Below are 23607 nucleotides of genomic sequence, written 5' to 3' on the forward strand. Positions count from 1 at the left end.
GTGTAACTCAAGAAAAATAGATTCGGCTGCTATTTCTGACATATCGAGCGATGACGTAGAGACTTTGTAATTGTGTTGAGGTAACTGAAAGCTGAAGCCAACATCAGTGTGCTCTTTCCAAAACTCTCAGTAAATGTCTCGTAGCGCTAGGCCACTGGGAATCGTCTATAACGTATATTAATGACGTCATGTGAAATGAAATGACGACAACGTAAAATTGAAACCGAATCGTTGACTTAGTTTAGCAGATGCTCGCCTCTTCCCCAATACTATTCACACTATTCAATTTTAACTTTACTATAAAATCAATCCCTTGCTGTTACTTGGTTGTTGATTTATCATCAATCATCTGATCTTAACACATGTGTTATATTTATTATAACAGCCCATCTCTTTCAATTGTTTCACGTTTAGAATTAACGCTGAACGTTATTTTACTTTCGTTTCATAAATTTCGTTCTGATCAACATTTGCTTATTTAATTTTCGCTATTAGATTCGCTTGCTTTAATTTATTTTCTGTTCCCTCTTTCGTTTATTTCCTCAATCCCAATATTTTAAGCAGATAACATCTTTCTCCTTTCTATATTTCAATAACATACTGCTTCACTTTTTCCCCGAGTCGACATTTTTAATCATCTATCGTCAATTCTATCTGCATACTTCTTTTTAATTCGAAAAATCTGCCTACCTTCCCAAAGGATTGATGATAAAGGCGATCTACTCCATTTCTTTTCCCTTCACTCACTCTCTTTCTCTCTCACTATTTTTCTGTCTGTCTCTTTTTCACACACACAAGCATACTTGTAAAAAAAAAAAGCAGAAATAAATTCAGACATCTCTCTCGTTCTCTCCCTATTAGTCTCTTTCTTTCTTTCTCTCCCTCCCTCTCTCTCTCTCTCTCTCTCTCTCTCTTTCTCCCTCCCTCCCCCGTATATGGCCGCCATGCCATTACAACTGCCTACGTATTTTCTTCCTACCTTACGTCGGGTGACTACCGATTAGCTGATAAAATCTTTGCACTGTGTTAACCTTGTCTTGAAATAACAATAGTTGACATTACTGGCATGTTAAGCTGAAGATACCGTCACTGTTGTCAAGTAATAAGAGCTAACTGTACCACGAATCCAACGAGTATGGACATGGCGCGGTGTGAGAGATTAAGTCGGTCAGACCTATAATATTCTCGATAGTATTTTGTTGTAGTATTATTCTCTCCTACCGCCAAACAATCTACCATACGCGACACGTTTTTTTACTATTTATGTGGAGCTGCTTAACATTATTTCGCCCTCTTATTATTTATCAGTGAGTGGTGAAGAACTAATAGAAAAGCTAGAAAATGATCAGCAGAAATAATGAAGATAAGACATTTAAATATATAAAGCTACTTACTACTGTAAACATCTTAGCTTTTCAAACCGTTGTTTTCGTCATATACAAAGGAATTACTCTTGGTATATTTAGTTCAAGATAAACGCATACTCACACAAACATATTTACACAGATACAATATAATTAAATGTAAATGTATGTGTACACATGCGCGCGCACACGCACACACACACATGCATATATATATATATATATATATATATATATATATATATATATATGCGCAGTTATATATCTATATTGGAATATGTTATGTGTGTGTGTGTGCGCGCGTGTGTATATATACATATGTATACATATATATAAACTGCATATATGTGTATTTACATATATGTATATGTGTGTGTACGTGTAATATATATATGTGTGTGTGTGTGTGTGTTTATAGATATGCTTATTCATGTATATATATACGTATGCGTTTTTAGATTGAATTAATATTCAGTAACATTCACTGGATAAAAAAATGACACAATATTGGAATAGTGTCTAAATATTTTAATTTGCTTAAATTGCTGTTTATCGCTACGAAGTTTCGCCCGTGACGACTCATCTGACAGGAGTGCTTGCACAGCCACCAAACATAAAAATTTTCTTTGAAAAATATATCTCTTCATACTATAGAATGATATAATTTGTTTTCACATATAATTGTACACAAACAGAAATACAGTTTTATTCAGGCTCAAATGGTTTTACGTATAGAAATAGGCTAAAGTTTTGTACGTTTTTAGTTATGCCACAGTAGAATGTTCAGCATGGTAGTACATCGTATGCCAACAACCACCATACACCACTGAAATTGAATACAGGAAAACATTGATATCAATCTAATGGACGTTGCGGTTCTCGACACCTCGCCCTGCCAAATGGCTTTGTGCTAAGTTATAAGTCAGTAAATGACTATACCAAATCTAAGCCCACTTTCACCTTCAGTAAACCGTATCATGTTATGTTCCCGCTGTTAATAAACATCTCTTAGCTGGAAATATTACTAATCTAAACAACCTCGCAGATCATAGACACCTCTCACTTGAAGTTTTCATAAATTCTACACAGCTATGTAGATGATAATACCGCCAGGGCCAGATTAAGATGCATAGAAGCCCTAAGAACTTAAAAGATTTTATTGTCCCCATATATATTTAATTCAAAATATAAGGAATAATAAATTGTAAAATGAATTTTATATTTCACAAAATGAAAACTAACAGTAACATGGAAAATAATGTTTATTTTTGTATAATTCCACTTTATATTTGAAAATTTACTACTTTTTTTTTAATTGCAGTCTTTGATCAGATCCTCAAAATTAATCTTACGCAGCACATCTGTTTCTATACTTGGTAGAGATAAGGCATCCTGATAATTATTTTAGCAGATTTAAAAGTGATTTCTTTTGTGCCGTAAACCATTTTCCATTTCTGTGGTGCCCCCCCCCCCAACTTTCTTTGATACTCTAAGTACGTACTTATTTTGCTTAAGGGTTAATCCAGCGCTAAACACCGTTAACCTGGAAACCTCACAAACACCTCATAAGGCCGCCACTTCATTTCCGCAAGTAGTTAAAGTCCAAGCAAACGTATTTAGTGTAGCAAGTTGAATATAATTTTTAATTAAGTGAAATTAAAGGTGTATTGAGAGAAAAAGTCATTAGCTTTAACGACTACCTGGAAAACTGACAGCGTGGAAGCTTTCGAATCATTAAAGTAGAATGTGTGTCTACTATTGTTTGTCTTATGGCAATCTTGCTGTTCTTAGTATTGCTTATCTTCGCGATCAGTGCTATTCCTGACACATTCTCTGTATTTTCAGACATATTTTTAGCTCAGGCTGCATTACCCTATGTGTCCATTCCATCGATAATTTCTAAGGCGGTTGTGTGTGATTTGAAAGAGATTTAATTGGTATTTCTAGCGGGTAGAATGATACTAGAAGCACTGTAGTAGGTAGATATTACACAACAAAGACCTCATTCTCTTGATGAAAATTTGAATCACTTGTTTTGTTGTGAAATTATACTAACAGGATAGACATGGCAGGAAGGGAAATTGAATGTTGAAGACGGGAGCTAACTTATAATGTTACGCATGCAAGAACGTTACGGAAGAAAACACGGAGGAAAATCTAAAGAACAAAAGTCTCTCTCTCTCTCTCTCTCTCTCTCTCTCTCTCTCTCTCTCTCTCTCTCTCTCACTCACTCACTCACTCACACATATGCACATAATGTCTGAAAAAAAGTCACAGGAAGAAGTCACTGAGAAACTTCAATGCTTTTTGTTTGTTTTATTTCAGATAATAAATAAAATGTCCTTTTTTCCCTCACATAAGTGTAATACAATTATATAAATCTTGTGCTCATTGTGTTCAAGACATGTTAATTAATGACTTAAAATTTCATTACATAGTTTAATTAGTGTGTCTATTTGTGCTACTAAATGAAATGAGAAACTTTTTCTTATGAATTTTGATTTTGTTTTTATTGTGCCATTTCTGTGACATTTTCCCCCGTGACTTCATTTCCGCTCATTTTTGTTACATATCTTATAATCTGTATGTTCTAAGTACTGCACCAGTACTTTCTAAAATTTTAAGGATGGTCACATCCATGGCACACTATGTTTTTCCATACATCATCCTGAGATCCACAGTCACCTTGAAACAACCACCTGATGTAAAGTAAAAAGTAAAGTTACCTTATGGAGTCATACCGACTCACACGGACCGGTTTCCCGGTTTCATGCCGTATACATTCCCCACCTGGACGGGACGTCGTTTCGTCGCAGGATTACTCATTTTTGTAGTTGAGTGGACTGGAGCAACGTGAAATGAAATGCTTTGCTCAAGAACACAATGCGTCGCCCGGTTGTGGAATCGGAAACCACAATCTTACGATCATGAGTCCAACACTCTAAATACTAAGCCACGCGCCTACACGTCAGTCTGATAGCCTTCTTCTTACTGGCTCCTATGATGTCAAACAGGATGTAAACTCTGCAGAGGGACTGACCTACAAACCCTCTGCATCTCACCTCAATGGGATCACACATGGAAATTACATGGTCCACTTTGTGGCGCAAAGTGAGCTTTAAATGTGTTCCCACCAGGCACTAATGTCCTATCATTTCCTTCATAATCCATTTATAAATTTCTTGGAAACCTTGTCTAGCCACTTCAGTCGTGTTTTCTCTTCTAGCCTGTTCTCTTATTCTAGCTTGTGCAAAATATTCTTGCCTGTCATCATCGTTCATATATTGGCATTTTGATTAACTATTCTCATTCTATTAAAGTGATAATATACCGTTATCACTTTAACGTAATAGATATCTTTAATTAAACAGCATGTAACTATTAAATACAACGTTTTGGGGCTTGTGTGTAAACGTAAGCATGCGTAGTCAAAACAGTTAATTAATGATTCATTTTTATCAGCAGGCCTGGCTGTGTGGCTAAGAAGCTTGCGTCTCAACCATGTGATCACGGGTTCAGTTCCACTGTGGGGTACCTTGGGCAAATGTACTATAGCTTCAGGCCGACCAAAGCCTTGTGAGTGAATTTGGTAGACAGAAACTGAAAGAAGTTCATCATCTGTGTGTGTGTGTGTGTGTATAATATAATATAAAATTGTGTGTGTGTGTATGTGTGTGTGTGTGTGTGCGTGCGTGTATGAGTGTGTATGTGTGTATCTCGCGCTTGACATCTGGTGTTTTGTTTGCGTCCTTATAACATTATCGGTTCAGCAAAAGAGACCGCTGGAATAAGCCACAAGCTTTAAAAAAATTAGTACTGGGGTTGATACGTGCGACCAAAATCCTTCAAGGCGGTACCCCAGCATGGCCGCAATCTAAATACTGAAACAAATAAAAGGGTAAATGTGAAAGTAAAAGAAGAAAAAAATCAAAAATAAAATATTTTGACCTCGAATAATTTCGTGACACACCTGTGCAAATTCGTGACACACTAAAATACTACGCCACATATTGGGAAACACTGACCTAGAGGTTGCTTTGAAGCATTCAACTAATGACCTCCATACTGAACGGGTTTATTTAGAAGAAAAAATAAACAGTTGAAACCACATTGCAGACATTAGTTTATTTATAGAGCCGCAAAAATTACTTTTGTCTTCTGGAAATAGCTGACCTTCAGCAAAGACCAGGTCCACCACACTGTCATACTTGAAATCTTCCTTCTCTGCATTAAATATATTGAGTTTCTTACTTATCAGGTGCATATGTAAAAGATATATGTATCTGGTGATAGACTGTCCTCAATGAGTTAACAAGGGAACCATGGCGTGGTTTCTTCGCCTTGTGGAAATAGCAGCCAAGTTTCTTTCAAATTATACTCTACAGGTTTATTAAATGCAGAGCATACTGGAAAATTGCAATTATAGATACGCTATGAGCGAAAGAAAATAATCTACTCGGTTGAGGTTGACCTTTGTCTTAACGATAGGGGAGCCTTTGCGGTTACTCGAGCTACTAGAAATAGCAACCAGATCTCCTTCAAGGGATCCCTTAATCTAGTAAAAAAGGTAGGACACACAAGACAATGTAGCTCTAGATACACTATGGCTGAACGACAAGAAAAAAATCTGCCCAATTGAGACTAACCTCAAGCTAAACAATAATAATTCTTAAATTTCCATCAAAATAACTCTTTAATTTCCAACTGAATTATTTGTTATAATGCTGTGATACTTAATGTGGGGAGCACTGGATGTCTTTTTTTCATTTCTTAGAAATAAAATTTTTAAACAAGCAATATTGATTTCAAAATTTTAGTACAAGACCAGCAATCTCGAGGGATGGTGTAGATCAACTGGTACTTCTTTTATCGACCCCACAAAAGGACTTTCAACTCGGAACATAAAAACGGACGAAATGACAATAAGCATTTTTGCCCGGCGTGCTAACGATTCTGCCAGCTTATCACCTTACTTTTAAACTAGTAATATTACATTTTAAATGTATATATATATATATATATATATATATATATATATATATATATATATATATGTAGTGAAACTACCTCCCGCCATTAGATACAAACTACTATCGCCATTACATACAATCTTCTCATTTAAATATAAATAAATGCGAGCGTAGTAGAGAACCCATTCCTTGTCCATCACGTGACTGATCATTATTCGAATCGGCAACTTCTTCGAACCGTTCCCGCCAGAACGCAAACTGACCAATCACGGCCCCTAATAAGGTCACGTGATAGAGTATATTTCTACCATCTGGTGAGCCAATAGTTTGTTATAAATAGCTTTAACTCGGCAGCCAAATTCGTCTCGGTCCAGTTTCTCTTTGAGAACTGTTCCGTGTACCACACAACAGCAGCAGCAGTTCCAGCGACCACTTCAGCAGCTTCGTCCAGCCACGATGACCTCCGCCGTCGCCACATCAGCAACAAGAGTCTACTACTACTATCCAGCATCATCATCATAACCAACACGATTAATACCAAACAGCCTCTACACTACCAGCGTCAACACGAATTACTATGTACACCAAACCAAACCTCCGCGGCACATCTCTCTCTTCGATTCTGTTAGGTGACTCAGCTTCACCACGGTAAATAAACAGACAAGAGTTCTTAAACAGACAAGAAATTCTCAGCCAGCGATGAACATCTGTATAACAAGAATCACGGCCCTGGCATCGAAGCCAAAACACAACTAGTGATAAGCTCTGCCACACTCAGCCAACTCACTTTCACATACAGAACTTTTCCTATAGTGTACTAACGATCTGGTATAATTGCTCACGTGTTATTGACTCTCTTTCTATCTGCTGTAAACACTCATACACACATGTATCACTCACATACACACTTTTCTTTGTATGACGGCCTGTCTTTGATTATGTTCTTATATGTCGCATTCACACTCTCACACAGACATACATCTTTAACGCTACAATAAATATATCTGTTATTCATCTAATACGGTTGTGGTCTTTCATTACTGGTCATCTATGTTATCGTCGCATAACATATCATCTATATCATCCATTGATATATATATTGTGAGTTCGACCGTGTGACTCGTTTAAATAAAAGGAGTCCTCTGTTCTTCCATTCGTCACCATTTCTCCTTTTATGAGTTCGCACGGTCGTCCCTTACATATATATATATATATATATATATATATATATATATGTATATATATCAACCTTGGTCGGAATTAGAATACGAGTTGGATATTGTATTGTCAATGAACAGAAACGCGACTGTTGATGCACCAAGGTCCAATAAATTTCGTTATATGAATCCACGTCTTTCGTAATTGCCTTAAAGCCTTAAAGGTTCAATATAGAAGACACTAATCAAAACAAACATCTAAAAAAAAAAAAAAAGAGGCCCATGTTAGAAGGGATAACGTAAGAAAATATGGACAGCAAACCACTATACTTCTCTTTGATAAATAATCTGCCTTTTCTTATATAAAATATGATAATGGGGTCGTTTGTAAAATATGACTTATTGAAAGTGGGCGTTGAGCTATATAAAGACTAAGAACTACTACTATAGGAACAGTCTACTACATGTCACATCACAAACGTTTGTGTCGTGTGGCTCCTGTGAGAAATTTTCTGCAAATTGCACAAACGCTATTTTCAATCTTCCAGAATTTGTTCTAGTTTCACAAGCAATAATCTCAAATTCTACCCCCACCCCACAAAAGAAAACAACAAAAAACACCGAAATAATATTAATTACTATAATGGCTCTTGTTCATATAAAACTGCTTATTAAAATTCAATGTCAACCATACTTTCGCACACTTATTAAATGACTCTCATTTCCTACATCTCATTCTCAAATATTTACTCAACTATATGTCATATTTAGGCTGCATTTTTTTTTCTCATTATTCCCTGCACTCATCTTTCTAAAACAAATATCAATAAATTTTGAATATTCACAAGCCCAAATTTGTACAAGGGATGGGGAGAGTTATCTTTCACCGAATCTGCTCCGTTATTTTTACTGGTAATTATCGTATTGATCCAGAATGTGAAGGGGAGGGAACCGAAAAGAAAGTGTACTCTGAGTACTACAATTCAAATTAAACTCTCCTCTCTCCAACAAACCCCAACTTTCCAAACTAATAAATTAAATGTTGCGGTTACTTAAGCACGCCACCCTCTATAATACAAATTTTCAGTACTTTATTATTACTATTATTATTGTTATTATTATTATTATTATTATTATTATTATTTGTTGTTGTTGTTGTTGTAATTGTTTACTTTCGTTTTATGAAACGAATTTTAGTATTAATTTTAAACGAAAGCTTTATTTAGTATTTGATAGAATCTAGTCAATCATAGCTGGTCATTGCGTGCATCAAGTACAGTCACCTGCATAAAAATATGTTAATTTCATGGGTATGCTTCGAGACAGCTTGTTGAATGACATTGTACCAGAAACTATATAACATAGTGAAAATTAACAAGCTCCAACGCATTCAGTTTAAATGATACTGAATGGTAATAGAGTTAAAATGTTACATACTGAATTATTTATTCATGGCAAATATTTTCGATATTGGAAATACTTGATGATAATAACTTTCACATACCAATAATAATAATCCTTTCTACTGGAAGCGCGAGGCCTCAAATTTGGGGGAAGGGATTAAGTCGATTATATCGACCCCAGTGCGTAACTGGTATTGATTTTATCGACCTTGAAAGGATGAAAGGCAAAGTCGACTTCGGTGGAATTTGAACTTAGAACGTAGCGACAGACGAAATACCGTTAAGCATTTCGCCCGGCGTGCAACAATAATAATAATCCTTTCTACTATAGGCACAAGGCCTGAAATTTGGGAAGGGGAATAGTCGATTTCGTCGACCCAGTGTTTCACTGCTACTTAATTTATCGACCCCAAAACGATGAAAGGTAAAGTCGACCTCGGCGAAATTTGAACTCAGAACGTAGCGGCAGAAATATCGCTAAGGATTTCGCCCGACGTGCAACAATAATAATAATAATATTTTATGCCAATAAGTTGTATTATTTTGTATTATAAGGTTTCAAATTTTAACACAAGACCAGCAGAGTTAAGGGAACGGAGTGCTCAATTACATCGACCCCAGTACTTATCTGATACTTATTTTATCGACCTCAGAAGTCGACCTCCGCGGAGTTTGAATTCAGAGCGTAAAGAGCCAGATGAAATGCTGCTAAATATTTTCGTCCAGCAACGCTAACGATTCTGATAGTTTGCTGTCTTATATTTTAGCACTGTATACTAAATATAACAACAGAGTAATTAAATGTTTTGCAGTGTTGAATTGTGTCCCATTACATCTTGAGTTTAGAGCTAAACGAAGCGGTTATTCACTTTCATCGACAGATCGAGAAATTAATTTTTTGTAACTAAACACTTTCAAACTTTGGACACTGGTAGAATGTGTTATATTAAAACATCTTTTACGCTTAGCATTGTTGAGAAAAGTTTCTATTCACGAAGTTATTTCGTGTTTAAGTTGTCGTATTTTGGTAATTTCAACCATTCAATGATGTGTATTCAGCTGAATAAAATTACTGCTGTTGATTGTCAATAACAACTTCCGGCGGTGTATATTTCGTTTGTCACTGTTATTTATGACACATTTCATCTCAGTTACGTTCGTATGAATAAACGAGTGCATCTGAAGCACGTTTACTTTATGACACCACCATAATCATTCGTGCATTTCTACTGCTTTTTAGGGTTTTTTTTTTCCTGTTTTTCAGCTACTATTTTCGGAAAGACTTCCCCCTGTCCACCCCATTTTCTTGCAAGTTATTGTTTTTTTTTAAATTTTTTTTTTTTTTTGCTAAAAACCCAGCTTTTCGGATACGGAGATTCCGGAAAATTGCCAAAAATCTGAATTTTGACATTTTTTGGCCCCCTCCCTCCCCCTCCAGTTTCTTCATTTTTCACTTTTTTCCGTAACCGTAACCCTAAAATCCCAACCGTAACCCTAAAATCCTAACCCTAACCCTAAAACTTTAACCCTAACCCTAAAACCCTAAAGCTAAAACCAGTACAAACGTACGAACGATGTCATAAATAACAGTGACAAACGAAATATACACCGCCGATAGTTGTTGTCGACAAACAACGGTAGTAATCTTATTCAGCTGAATACACGTCATTGATTGGTTGAAATTACCGAAATACGACAACTTTAACACGAAATAACTTCGTAAATAGAACCTTTTCTCAACAACGCTAAGAGTAAAAGATGTTTTATATAACACATTCTTCCAGTATAAAAAGTTTCAAAGTGTTTAGTTACAAAAAATTAATTTCTCGATCTGCCGATGAAAGTGAAAAGATCCGAACGAAGTATCTGCTATATATGAGAGTTGATAGACGTTGTCCTGTAGGTATTCAGATCGTGTAGCAATGGCATAAATTAGTATTATATGGGAAAATCTCGGCCTAATTAATTTCCATATATATATATATATATGTGTGTATCTATATATATGTATATGTATGTGTGTGCGTGTGTGTGTCATTTCTCTCTCTCTCTCTCTCTCTCTCTCTCTCTCTCTATATATATATATATATATATATATATATATATACTTCCGGTCAGCCATTGTTATGATCAGCCATTATTATGATTGACCGTTGACTGGACACTATTCAATTTTTTTTCTCCGTGTTTTTCTCCTTGTCTCCGTATTCTTTCTGTTGAAGAGCGTAGCTCGAAACGTCAAACACTTTCCGTATTCCCGAGCGTCATACTAATACATCCTTTTGTTATTTACACCACCTGTCCTCGTCTGTTGTTGTTTTTTCGTATATTCTCCCATATATATATATATATATATATATATATATATATATATATATATATATATATATATATATATAAGTTCAAAAAAACAGACAAAAAACAATAACAAAAAACAACAATGTGAGGACGTGATACGGATAGTGTTACTAGACGCTCGGGAAAGGAAAGAGAGAGAAGAGAGAGAGAGAGAGAGAGAGAGAGAGAGAGAGAGAGAGAGAGAGAGAGAGAGAGAGAGAGAGAGAGAGAAACTTTGTAAATTTAGATAGAAATCGAAACTGTGCAGCCGATAACGTTAGTCTGCGTGTGTAACAAAGGCAAACGATGTGCAAACAAACGGAAACCAGATGTCTGGCAAAGCAACCTTTTTCGAAAATGCATAGAACAAAAGATAGTGTGTGTGTGTGTGTGCGTGTGTGTGTGTATGCATATGTAAGTATATATATGTCAGTGCGTGTAATATATATATATATAACACAGAAAACAACTCTGCGAAAGCTTATATTATCAAAAGACGTAGTACATAATTGGTGTAGGATGGCCTGCCAAGTAATTATTCCTAATTAGTCCTGTTAAATGTATAAAATGTCAACGACTATTTGAAGTTTGACTTTATCCTAAGATTTAGATTAAACTAGATCGGCGTTACATGTCAAACCTGAACTAGCCGAGACATTCCATCAAACACACCTCATCTTCCAAACAGATTTTATTTACTCGACGTTTAGTAAGGTGTCTTTGATAATTCTTCCCACAAGGCCTGAAATTTTAGGGGAGGAGGCTAGTCAATTACATCGAACCCAGTACTTGACTGGTACATATTTTATCGACACCCCAAAAGAATGAAAGGCAGAATCGACTTCCGCGGCATTTGACCTTAGAACGCAAAAGGCCGAAAAGAAAAAGAAAAAAGCTAGTAAGCTTTTTGTCTGGCGTGATAATGATTCTTTGAGCCCGCCGTCTTGGTGTCCTTAATGAAAAATCCTGTATCTCTAAGCTTTATCTGCTGAGGAAATCTACCTACTGAGCAAGGTGTCTATGGGTAATAACACAGTTTTCGGCACCAAGTTTTTTATTAATTGGGATTCTGTTGGGTGAATTAATTTTTAAAAGGACAAACAATTTCTAATGTTATTTTGAAATTCCCTCTTGCTTTCGATTGCAGTTTGTATTGCTCCAAGAGGTTTACCTTTCATTAATATAAGTATTATTTCAAATTATTGTGCCGCTTATTATGTTACTGTTTGACTATTAGTTATCAAGGGAATATCTAACTATTGTTGGTCCAGTCCCCAAAGCTACAATTAAACGCACCGTGTGCTTCTTGAAGACTGACTGCATGATAAGAAGTGAACTTCTTACTTCTTATTGCGTCTACACATTCTCATATATATATATATATATATATATATATATATATATATATATATTATTTGCTGCTTTTGTATACACATACCGAGAAGAAAAGTTGCGGAATAGACGCTATTTTAAAGAGATACATTTTGTAATCGCCTGAAGAGACACATCTACACTGATGGAGACTCCAAAACCAATTGTTCAGTATCCTACCCGTGAGGGATCGATGCTAGATGGGTCGGAGTAGTTGTAGTAATCAATAAACATTCTCGTATCTTCCATCTCTCATTCATCAAATACACACACACACACACACACATATATATATATATATATGAATTTTTGTGTATATATATATATATATATATATTTCCCCCTCACCGAAAGATGGACAATTATCCCCTCTGTCCACAATAATAACGATAACCAATTACCTCCCCTTAGATTTTGCTACTTGTTGAATCATTCATTTATAAACTTCACACACAACATGAACAAAAAAATTTTTCTCAAGAAAATACGTATTTAAATAAATTTTAATATCATGATTAGTGAAAGCGAAACCGGGCGACAAACAATATAAGATATATTAAAACCATGTAAAGTGTGTGCATTTTCTTTCTTTAATTTCTTATGTCTATATATATATATATATATATATATATATATATATGGTTTGAATCCAAGTTGTGTCACCATGAAGCACATCTGCATATTCTATTTCTCCAAAATTAAATGTAGATGTTACATTTGTTAGTGAGACTTGCATAAGTATTATTTGATTCTCTCTTTGATGAATTTCTAATAGGAGATATCCTGCATGTTTATTCTACATGTACACCTTTGTAACTCCTATTGGGAAATGAAACGCGTGTAATGGTGAATAAATTAAGAGCAAAAATTCTTCCAATATATGTGTGTGTGTGTGTGGGGGGGTTGTGTATCGTGTTATTTGTGTCTGTGTGTAACATATATACATACATACATACATAATATATATATATATATATATATATATATATATATATATATATATGTATATATATATATATATATATATATATATATATATATATATATATATATATATATATGAATGCATAGAAACACAAAGAGATACAAAGTGACTCACAACAAATACATACAAAGATACACACATACACGCACACACACACACGCTTATGTGTGTGTGTTCGAAAAGACAACATAAACAAATACAAGTCTAATTACACAACTGAAATATTTAACCTGATAGAAACTAGGTAACATTGCAAATACCACACGCACACATGCACACGCCAGAAATAAAACCCGCCCTCATGCAACTAAACAAAGAAGAAAGAAAAGTAATTAACGTAAAACAGAAAACGGGTGAGTATTTGTATCGGACATAAACCACAAAACAAGCTGTAAAACATTACACAAAACAATTAACATCAACACATCTGAAAAACAAGACAAAAAACGCTCACAACAATATAACACAGACAAAACAAGTAGGAGTAATGTAGCCGTATTTTATTATCGTGTATACTCAACAAACTCATTTCCAAAATCAGTCATTAAAGCAGTACTCAAGAAAATAAACACAATATGCATATCACTCCTACACAATGACCTCGCCATATGTCGGGATCTTCGTCGTTCGACAACGAGGATTTCAGTTGTTTCTTATCAATAGAATTTACCTGCTCCTGAATTAATGCGTGACTGAATAATATTCCACAGACACGTGCACCATTGAGGTAATCCTCGGGCAGAATCAGCGTGACACAGTGTGGTAAGGCTATACTTCTTGAATTATAGGCAGAATCCACCCGATAGCCTTCTATACAGTTTCTATGAAACCAATTTTACTTGGGTTGACAGAAACATCGATATGGGTCAGTGCGGGATATAGAAAGTGACATTTGCACAAAATTTTACGCGGTGTGATCGAAATTGTGACCTTATAATTGCGAAGCAGCCTTCTTAACCATTCGGCCATTCTGTGGCCACGCCTTGACTTATAGTCAAATAGTAAAAGAATTACTGGCAAGTTCAACAATTCAAATTTACCAGCTCCTTTCTGCATATTAAACTATTTAAATTTATTGACTGGCACAAACGCCGTTGCTCCACCCGATAGAAAAAGAACTTAATAATCCTCAAATTACACAATCTATTGTTTAACATAAAAGCTACAGGTAGTAATGCTGTCTCAGATACATGAAAGAAAATAGATTTGACCAACATAGGTATATGCTGACAAAATCACTAAGCTACGTTTAAAATAGCGAAGACAAGAAAGAATTATTGCACTCACCAGTATCATCTACCATGACGAGCCGAAAAGAGAAACTCTTAGTTGCTCGTTGCCCTTCTAGAAATATGCTTTACATTTCCTTCCAATGTAGTCCTAGATATACTATATACTCTTTTATAAAAAAACTAGAGCCAGCACTGGAGGTTACGGCGTTTCGTATACGAATACTTCTATGTAAACAATGCGACTGAATATAGAATAATAGGTAATGGGTGTACATGCATATTTCAGAAGTTATTGCTCCTTCTTCAGCACCACATCCAACCCATTAAACATCCACGAGCACATTGCCTAAATAGCCACCACTGCTACCACAGTATTGACCTATAAACCTTTAGTATACTTGGTAGTAGTGTATTATGGTCGCATAACGAAATAAGGTATTCCTACCAGCAATTACTATATATCTGGTGCAGAAAAGACATAATTGTCACGGTTCGAATGTCTTTGATGATAGGTCTGCTCGATCGAGGATAACCTAGGCTAAAACAACTACTGCTGCTGGTAAATCCTAATATACCTGTTGCTTCCGTTCATCCCAAAGTTAAAAAATGATCTTTGTTAAACCCCAGCTCCTGCATATTGCCATTGACGAATGCAGAACAACTGTGGTGCTCTGACTCAGTCTACCTTTCCTTCCTCCGCTTTCTGGACGCCACACGCTAGAACACTCTCCTATACATACATACATACATACATACATACATACATAAGAAAAAGTATGATAAACATGATGCAATTTATATTGTTTTTTCCCGACGTACGTTTCGAAAATGTGGTTGTTAATGCTGCACTTGGATGCTGATTAAGAACGTTCTTCGTTCCTCAGAATACTTTACTACGTAAAGTTAACGCAAAACAAAAGCTCATACATAAATATCCATCCATCCATCCATCTATCCATCCATCAATCCATCCATCGACCCATCCATCCATCCATACATACATACATACATACATGCATACACACATACACACATATATTTCACCCATAAGATTCATGAGTACATACTAGATCGGTCCTCAACAAGACGGGACCATGCAATGTGTAGATGGAGTCAAGTGATTCAGAAGTCTTTCTATATTCTATATAACCAACAACAATAACAACAATCACCTTTATTTGAACTGTATCAGAAGGTAAGTACTTCTATAGAAGATTTAGATGACCCAGTTTTAATTCCAGATTATTCTATACTGAAGTTAATGCTGTCATTATTTAACTTCAGCTCTACGGTCAAATATATTTCAGTTGTAACCATTCCATTTTCTTCTAACTATCTAGGACTACAAGACTCTGTATCCCTTCTTCATTTGGAACGGTAGAGTGTGTGATTCAAGGACCATTCAGTTTATCTCTTTAACGGGTCGAACTACCGCGCAGAGGCCTCCTCGAAGATACCACACAGTTACTATCGTTCAAAATGGCACGAACCGTACACGATTGTACTTTCACCTGCTTCATGAATCTTTGACCTCATTCATTGCTGTGAATGCATGAATGAAATGAATGTAATTATAAACATATTAATAATCTACGGTACCAAGGTCATTATTCGATTGGTAAAGTATAATTAAGGGCATATTTCAGTGGGTCAGTTCTTCTGATAAGCTATATATGAGTGCGTGAGTAATATTCATACATACATCCTATCTCTCTCAGTTTTATATATGTGTGTGTGTGTGTGTGTGTTTGCATTGATTCGTCAAGGGGTGACAAATTACACTAGAGATAAACAAAAAGTATCGTTATTTTAAGCTTCATTATTCATAAGCGTAAAAACCTCTCAACAACTGACGACGACACAGACAGTATATATATTGAACATGGCAGTAGTCAGGGATCGAAATCGGTTCTCCAGCATTGTTCACTGGGTTATATATTACTGATAATTTGCTTTAACGGTTCACAGTAACTACGTTAAGAAGGCACCCTGGCAAAATCGTGAGAGCATCGGATCGAATAACTTTTGGTATTCTTCCGGTTCGCTGATGACTCAATTCAAATACTACGGAGGTTCATTTCACCAGGAGAGGGATAGGCTCTGCCAAATTAAAAGATACTCTAGTTACACTGTATTCCAGAACGACCGCTCCCCTACAATCACATCAAGACCAAGATAAGGCCGGGCAATGACTATGTTCCTGAAACATAAGCACGGATTCGATCCTGCATCGATCGCAACACTGAGCCAGTCCCTTCCACTACAACCTTGTGAATGCCTTCCACTAATGCCCTGTGAAGAGGTGTTAGTGGGCGGAAACTGTGCGGAAGTCCACTGGAGAGAATGCTCCTCTTCTAGGAAGGAAAAATCATCCAGTATCCAATTTAACACCGGGCCTCCACTACTTGGCCATTTAGGTGTCTTTCAATTCTTTGTAAGCATTCCGACTGTCTCCAATTTGAGCATAACTGGCAGAGTTGTTCAACTGATTTTATCGACTCCAGTATATTGGTTTCAAATTTTGGCACGAAACCAGCAGTTTCAGGGGACAAGATAAGTCGATTAGCGTGTGTTTAGTCATCGGACATTAGAGTCTGAATCCAGACCCCAATGGCCGAAGGCTAGCCACATACTTGAAATTCAGAGTCGCAAGGAGTCTAAATCAAAGTGTTTTTGATCGATACATGTAACTCCCAATAAATGTGTTGAGTGCCCTTTTTCACTTGTCTACTCACTCGTATATATATATATATATATATATATATATATATATGTATATGTGTGTGTGTGTGTGTGTGCGTGTGTGTGCGCGTGTGCGCGTGTGCGCGTGTGTGTGTGTGTGTGTACATTCACAAGTATATACAAATATAAATACACACACGAACATATATATATATATTACATACATACATACATACATACATACGAACTTGTATCCTATGTAAATAAAATACACCATTTTATTTATACCTTCTACTCTTACTCATTCTGAGTTTCCTTCGTTCAGAGACTGCAGCCACCACACGCACTTACGTTCATAACCACCGCATATACTCATGCAGACAACGCACAAACACACATAGACACAGAGAAACGCAAAAATATACATACACACGCGTATACATATGCACGGAAAGAGAAAGACAGACTGACTAACACAGATAAACGCATACACACTCAAACACAAATGATTGAAGATAAATTTAGTAAATTAATGAGACACATATTTTAACCTTTTATCCTCGTCTCACAGTTTCACTGTAAAACTTATTGCGAAAAAGTTTTTCTGCAAAATCTCACAAAAAAAAAAAAAAAAAAAAATGTTAATGCTGCAACTTCGAGGCAGCAATAATTATGGTGACTATGATGAAGACAACACTATATTTTGAATTTGTTTTTAGCCACCAGTGTTAGCAGGAATTGTATATTTCTTTGTGCATTACAACCATTGGCTATAAGCTAGTTTACACACTTAGAAACCTTATTGACCTTCTTGAGTGCTAGAAAAATACTTCAGTCTCCAACAACTGACACTCTACAAAGTTCAGGTGGGACCAGAAATGGAACCATCGTCTGAATATCTGGTTCAATGTTGCTGTTATACATACAGACATACCTATTCTGCACTAAAAAAAAAAAAAAGGCCACACTCCTGATTGTCATGAGGTCGCTGACTAACACGCACTATCGTCTGGACCACAGAGGCAAAGTTTTCTCTCTCCTCTCTTTGTGTCTTCCCCCCCCCCCCCACCACTTCAACAATGGTCGTTGCTCTTCAGAAATAGCTGATCTTGTTCCACCTCCACTCTAACACTCCAGACTCGCTTTTCTCTCCATCTCTTAAAACCAATATTGTATCCATCCCAATAAGCTCTCCACCATCAATGGTATAGACTTAACTATAAAAGAAAGAGTGGAGAGATATTTGAATGAACGACTGAAAGTTTGGCGGCAATTTTCATCGAGTTTCTACATTCTGGTTTAAAAAGTAGGAATGACAGATTTGTCTGGGCCTTGAATGTTTTACGGTATTTATTTGAGTTCTTGGATGGTAAACAACATCTGCCTTCCAGTTCAACATCACTACTTGCTCCTTGGGTATCTTTAACGGAGTTCGCTCTATTGCAAGCATTCGAGCTAGTCCTCGGTCTGAGAATAATTTCTTTCTTTCCCACCATCAACATTGGAGGCTCTGAAAATCTTAAGGATCATGGGTGCTGTCCCTCTCTCCCTGACTAAGCAATAAAAAAAATAACTGGTTAATTGCTACGCAATGTCACTTTCTTATAACAGCTGTACGTTGTACTGACACATGACAACTATTTTTACAGATAGATAAAATGGTCAAAGTTTTGTGTCTCTATCATTGATAAGAAGTGTCCCCTTGTCAAGCGGAGGGTATGGCATTCTGGCAACCCAGCTATTTGCGACCTTCAGCCTGTATTAAGTGTGCAAAATAAGCAAAGTTTCTTTGAAAAAAATTTGTTCAAGCAACGCACGGCATACTTAACTAGCACAAATCAGGTTGAAGCTAAAAAAATCTTTCCTTTTTGCTTTAATTGGTTATTTTCTTACGTTGATTGTGCTTTGGCTAAGTACGGCACTTCTCTCAAAGATATTGAAAGTTTAAGTAATGTATATAAAGACAGTTCTATATAAGGAATAAGATATAGTGTTCCGTAGGGGCTATTGCACTATCTATCAGGTAATCCCTTAAGTTCTGTCCGAATTTTGAATAAAGAAAACAAGTGATCAAATATTATATTTAATTGAAATTGATCATCAATGTACTTTCCCCTGATTATCTATGACTTCCTTCCATCTATTTACAATCTCTTTAATCCCATCAATGTTAAACTCTTTTGGTTTCAAAGCGAAGAACTCTGAAATGTCAGTTTCGATCTCCTCCTGGCTTGCGAAAGTTATGTCCCCCAAATGATTCTGTAAACTTCGAAACAACTGCTAGTCTGAAGGAGCAAGGTCGGGAGAATAAGGTGGATGGGGACCTTTTTGCAAACCAAGCTCTTCGATCTTCTGTGATATGATCTTTGCAGTGTGGGGTCGCGCATTATCCTGATGAAACATCACTCCTTTTCGATTCACTAAAGCGGGTCTTTTTTTCTTCAAAGCTTGGTTCAAACGGTTTAATTGCTGACAGTAGACTTGAGCATTGATTGTTGCATTAGGTGGTAACAATTCAAAGTGAATTACTCCTTAGCAATCCCACCAGATAGAGAGAAGAACCTTTTCCCCATGAAGTTCCCTTCTCGGTTGTGGTTGAGCTTTTTCCTTTTTACCAAGCCACTGTTTACGATGTTTAACATTTCGATAGAAGATCCCTTTTTCGTCACCAGTCACAAGTTTATCCAAAAAGGGTGAAATGAGTTCGCAAGGATGGAGAGAAGAGCAGATGTCAACTCGGGATTTGCGGTTGCTTTCGGACAATTCATGAGGCACCCATTTTCCAAATTTAGGGACCTTTCCAAGTTGTTGAAAATTACAATGAACAGTTGTATGGTTTGAGCTAAGCTTTATTGCCAATTCTTCAACTGATAATGCAGGATTTTCTTCAAGTAATGCCTCAAGGAGCTTATCATCAAACTCAATTGGATATCCTGTTCGATGTTTATCTTCAAGGCTGAAATCTCCACTTCTGAATTTTGGAAACCATCTTCTGCAAGTTCTTTCATTCAAGCATTCTTTCCCATAATCTGAGTGTATGTTTCGAGTCGCTCCGGCTGCAGAGTTTCCTTTTTTTGTACTCATAAAGCATTATGTGCTTCAAATGCTCTTTGGATACTTCCATGTTAGAAAGGGTTTTAATCAAAGAAATGTTTATCCTATTATTCTGTAAAATAATATTTAATTAGTTTAAATATACACAAATGCATAAAAATAATTTTTAATTCCATTAGACATTCTAAAATACTATTAAATTTCATTCAATTTTAAAAAAAGGTAAAATCGGACAGAACTTATGGGATGACCTGATACTTTCCATTTTTGATTGTAGTCGCTCTGATCGAAAATTCATCCGAAAATTTGAATTGGGTCACAATGCTCAATGCGAATTCATATCTATCCTAATGGGTTAGCTTCTCGATAAAAGTAATTCGATTCTTTCTAATCTGAGACAAACCTTTTGAACGCAGAAAGTTGATATACCCGTTCAAAATGTTATTACCATGAAGCCGTGGGTAAGATCGCTATCCACAGAGAGCGATCTTATCCACGGCTTGATGAAACCTCTTCTTATGCTGCAAAGTGGCGGAGACACCCCAAACAACGCGTTTTACAAAGACAATTTTTCATATATTTTTAATTTTCTTTCACGTATTCCATCAAATATCTCTTTACAGAGTGAGAATCAAACATGTTAAGTGGCGGAATACCTAAAGAAGATACTAAAAAATGCCAATTCCACCTTTTTGGTGGATAATTAACATCAACTAAATAATGCAAAGGGTTAAGAGACTGAAAGTTTATATCGTTCTTGTCTTTTACAAAACTGTTAACAACAGATGCAAGCTGAAGTCTACGTTGCAAACCACCCACTGTGAGCTTATTTCTTGCTCTACAAGAAATTACTGAGAGACGAAAGTCCGCGAGTTATAGGTGATTTGAATTGAAATTGTGTAATATTCATACTTTTCTCAAGACAAGTGAAGTGAATGAGAAAATGTGAGCATGGCAACAGGTTTCACTGGTGGTTTATTTCTATTTTATTTACATCAAGATAAATAATATTAGGGAAACATTCGGAATGTTTTTTGTTTTTTTTGAAACACGCTCAGATAAACGCATAATTCAAATTCCTACTAAAAATAAATAAACTATACAATGCAACAAAACAACTAAATATGAATTCATTGACATGTGAAATAATGTGATATATCTTTAGCAACACCATCATTTGATATCATTAAGGGGTAAATAGAGAGGATGTGGAAGAGATAGAGAGAAATAGTATTCTACCTTGAAGGAAAATTAGTTGAATGTGTAAAGTCTAATGCTTGATTAAACGTGATTTATGGTAACTCAAACATCGCATCTGAATTTTGAAAACCTGTTTAGGTATATTTTGTTAAAAATTTAAGGTTTATTCAGTACAGTTTGATGAGAGATTGAATGTTAACTCAATACTATTCTCATTTTCTTTCGAAGAAAACTAGAAATTACTTTCTTTAATGATATAATATATATTTGACACCAAAACAATTTGTTGTTTTGATATCAAAAATACAATACACGAGAAAACAGTATGGAAACTTACAGACCAGGAGAAAAAATTAAGTTGAAATAATAATAATAATAATAATAATAATAATAATAATAATAATAATAATAATAGTAATATTTTCTACAGAAGGCAAAAGGCCTGAAATTTGGTGTGAGGGGAATAGTCGATTACATCGACCCCAGTGTTTCACTGGTACTTAATTCATCGACTTCGAAAGGATGAGAGTCAAAGTCGATCTCACGGAATTTGAACTCAAAACGTAGCGACGGGCGAAATACAGCTAAGCATTTTGTTCAGCGTGCTAACGATTCTACAATCTCGCTGCCGTAATAATAATAATAATAATAATAATAATAATAATAATAATAATAATAATAATAATAATAGTAGTAATAATCCTTTCTACTAGAGGCACAAGGCCTCAAATAGGGGGTTAGTGGACTAGTCGATTTTATCGATCCAGTGTTTTACTGGTAATTAATTGATCGATCCCCGAACGGATGAAAGGTAAAGTTGGCTTCGGCGGAATTTGAACTCAGAACGGAAAGACAGACGAAGTACCGGTAAGCATTTCGTCCGGTGTGCTAACGACACTGCTAGCTCGCAGCCTTCAAGATAATAATGGTAATAATAATAATAATAATAATAATAATAATAATAATAATAATAATAATAATAATAATCCTTTCTATTATAGGCACTCAGCCTGAAATTTACATCAATACCCAGGATTTGACTGGTACTAATTCATCGAACCCGAAAAGATAAGAGGCAAAGTCGACCTCAGTGGTAAAAATTATAAATAATTTTCCTTTCTACTATAGGCACAAGGTCTGAAATTTTGAGGGAGGAGTTTAATCGATTACATCGACCCCAGTGCTCGACTTGTACTTATTTCATCGACCTCGAAAGATGAAAGACTAAGTCAACTCCGGCGGAAAAACATAAAAATATTACAGCAGCATAATTTGAAGAATATCGAAATTCAAGGATAGTGCTGACATTACAAGACGTCTTTTAACTGCAAATGGGAAAAATAAGCACTATGTTTCTTGTAATGCAATTGTTGGACAAATGCCATAGTTTTGAATCATACTGATTTATATATAAAAGGAATTTTATATATAAATTTCATATATAAAAGGAATTTTATATATAAATTTCATATATAAAAGGAATTTTGATTGTGTCAAATGCAGAGTAAAGATCAGTAAATACATTTTATAAAAAGATTAACTGAACAGACCAAAGTGTTGACCGACGGAGAGACCATTTCTGTCCATGGGTGGTAGACTTAAGCCGTCACTCTGTTTAGCATCATTACCTGACCTGCGGGTGCCCATGGCGGAGTTCAACTGGGCCAGATTTTCTGTTTGAGGGTAACTCTCAACAGTCTTGAAGGATCTGGAAAGACTCGTGGGTAGTTACTTTTCTCTCCTAGGTCATAAAAAAAAAGTCTGGTATTTTTTCTTATTGGTGTCTTTTGCTGAACTGCTAGGTTACTGGGACGTCAACTAACCAACACCGGTCATCAAGCAGAGGGGCGGA

At 35.8% G+C, this 23607-nt stretch overlaps 1 protein-coding gene across 15 annotated transcripts in view; it reads right to left on the bottom strand.

The window, feature by feature from the left end:
• Positions 1 to 23607, bottom strand: part of LOC106868437 (retinoic acid receptor RXR) — a 584509-nt gene that overhangs the window by 416280 nt on the left and 144622 nt on the right. Inside the window, exon 1 of one of the 15 annotated variants that reach the window (XM_089361024.1) lies at positions 1395 to 1497. The exons of the other annotated variants lie outside the window; for them this stretch is intronic. The gene's annotated coding sequence lies outside the window, so the exon portion shown is untranslated. Of the gene's footprint in view, positions 1 to 1394; positions 1498 to 23607 lie in introns of those variants that run through there. 15 annotated transcript variants of the gene reach the window in all.

This window comes from Octopus bimaculoides, chromosome 1 (genome assembly GCF_046866305.1).
Source record: "Octopus bimaculoides isolate indiv1 chromosome 1, ASM4686630v1, whole genome shotgun sequence".
Taxonomy (NCBI): Eukaryota; Metazoa; Mollusca; class Cephalopoda; order Octopoda; family Octopodidae; genus Octopus; species Octopus bimaculoides.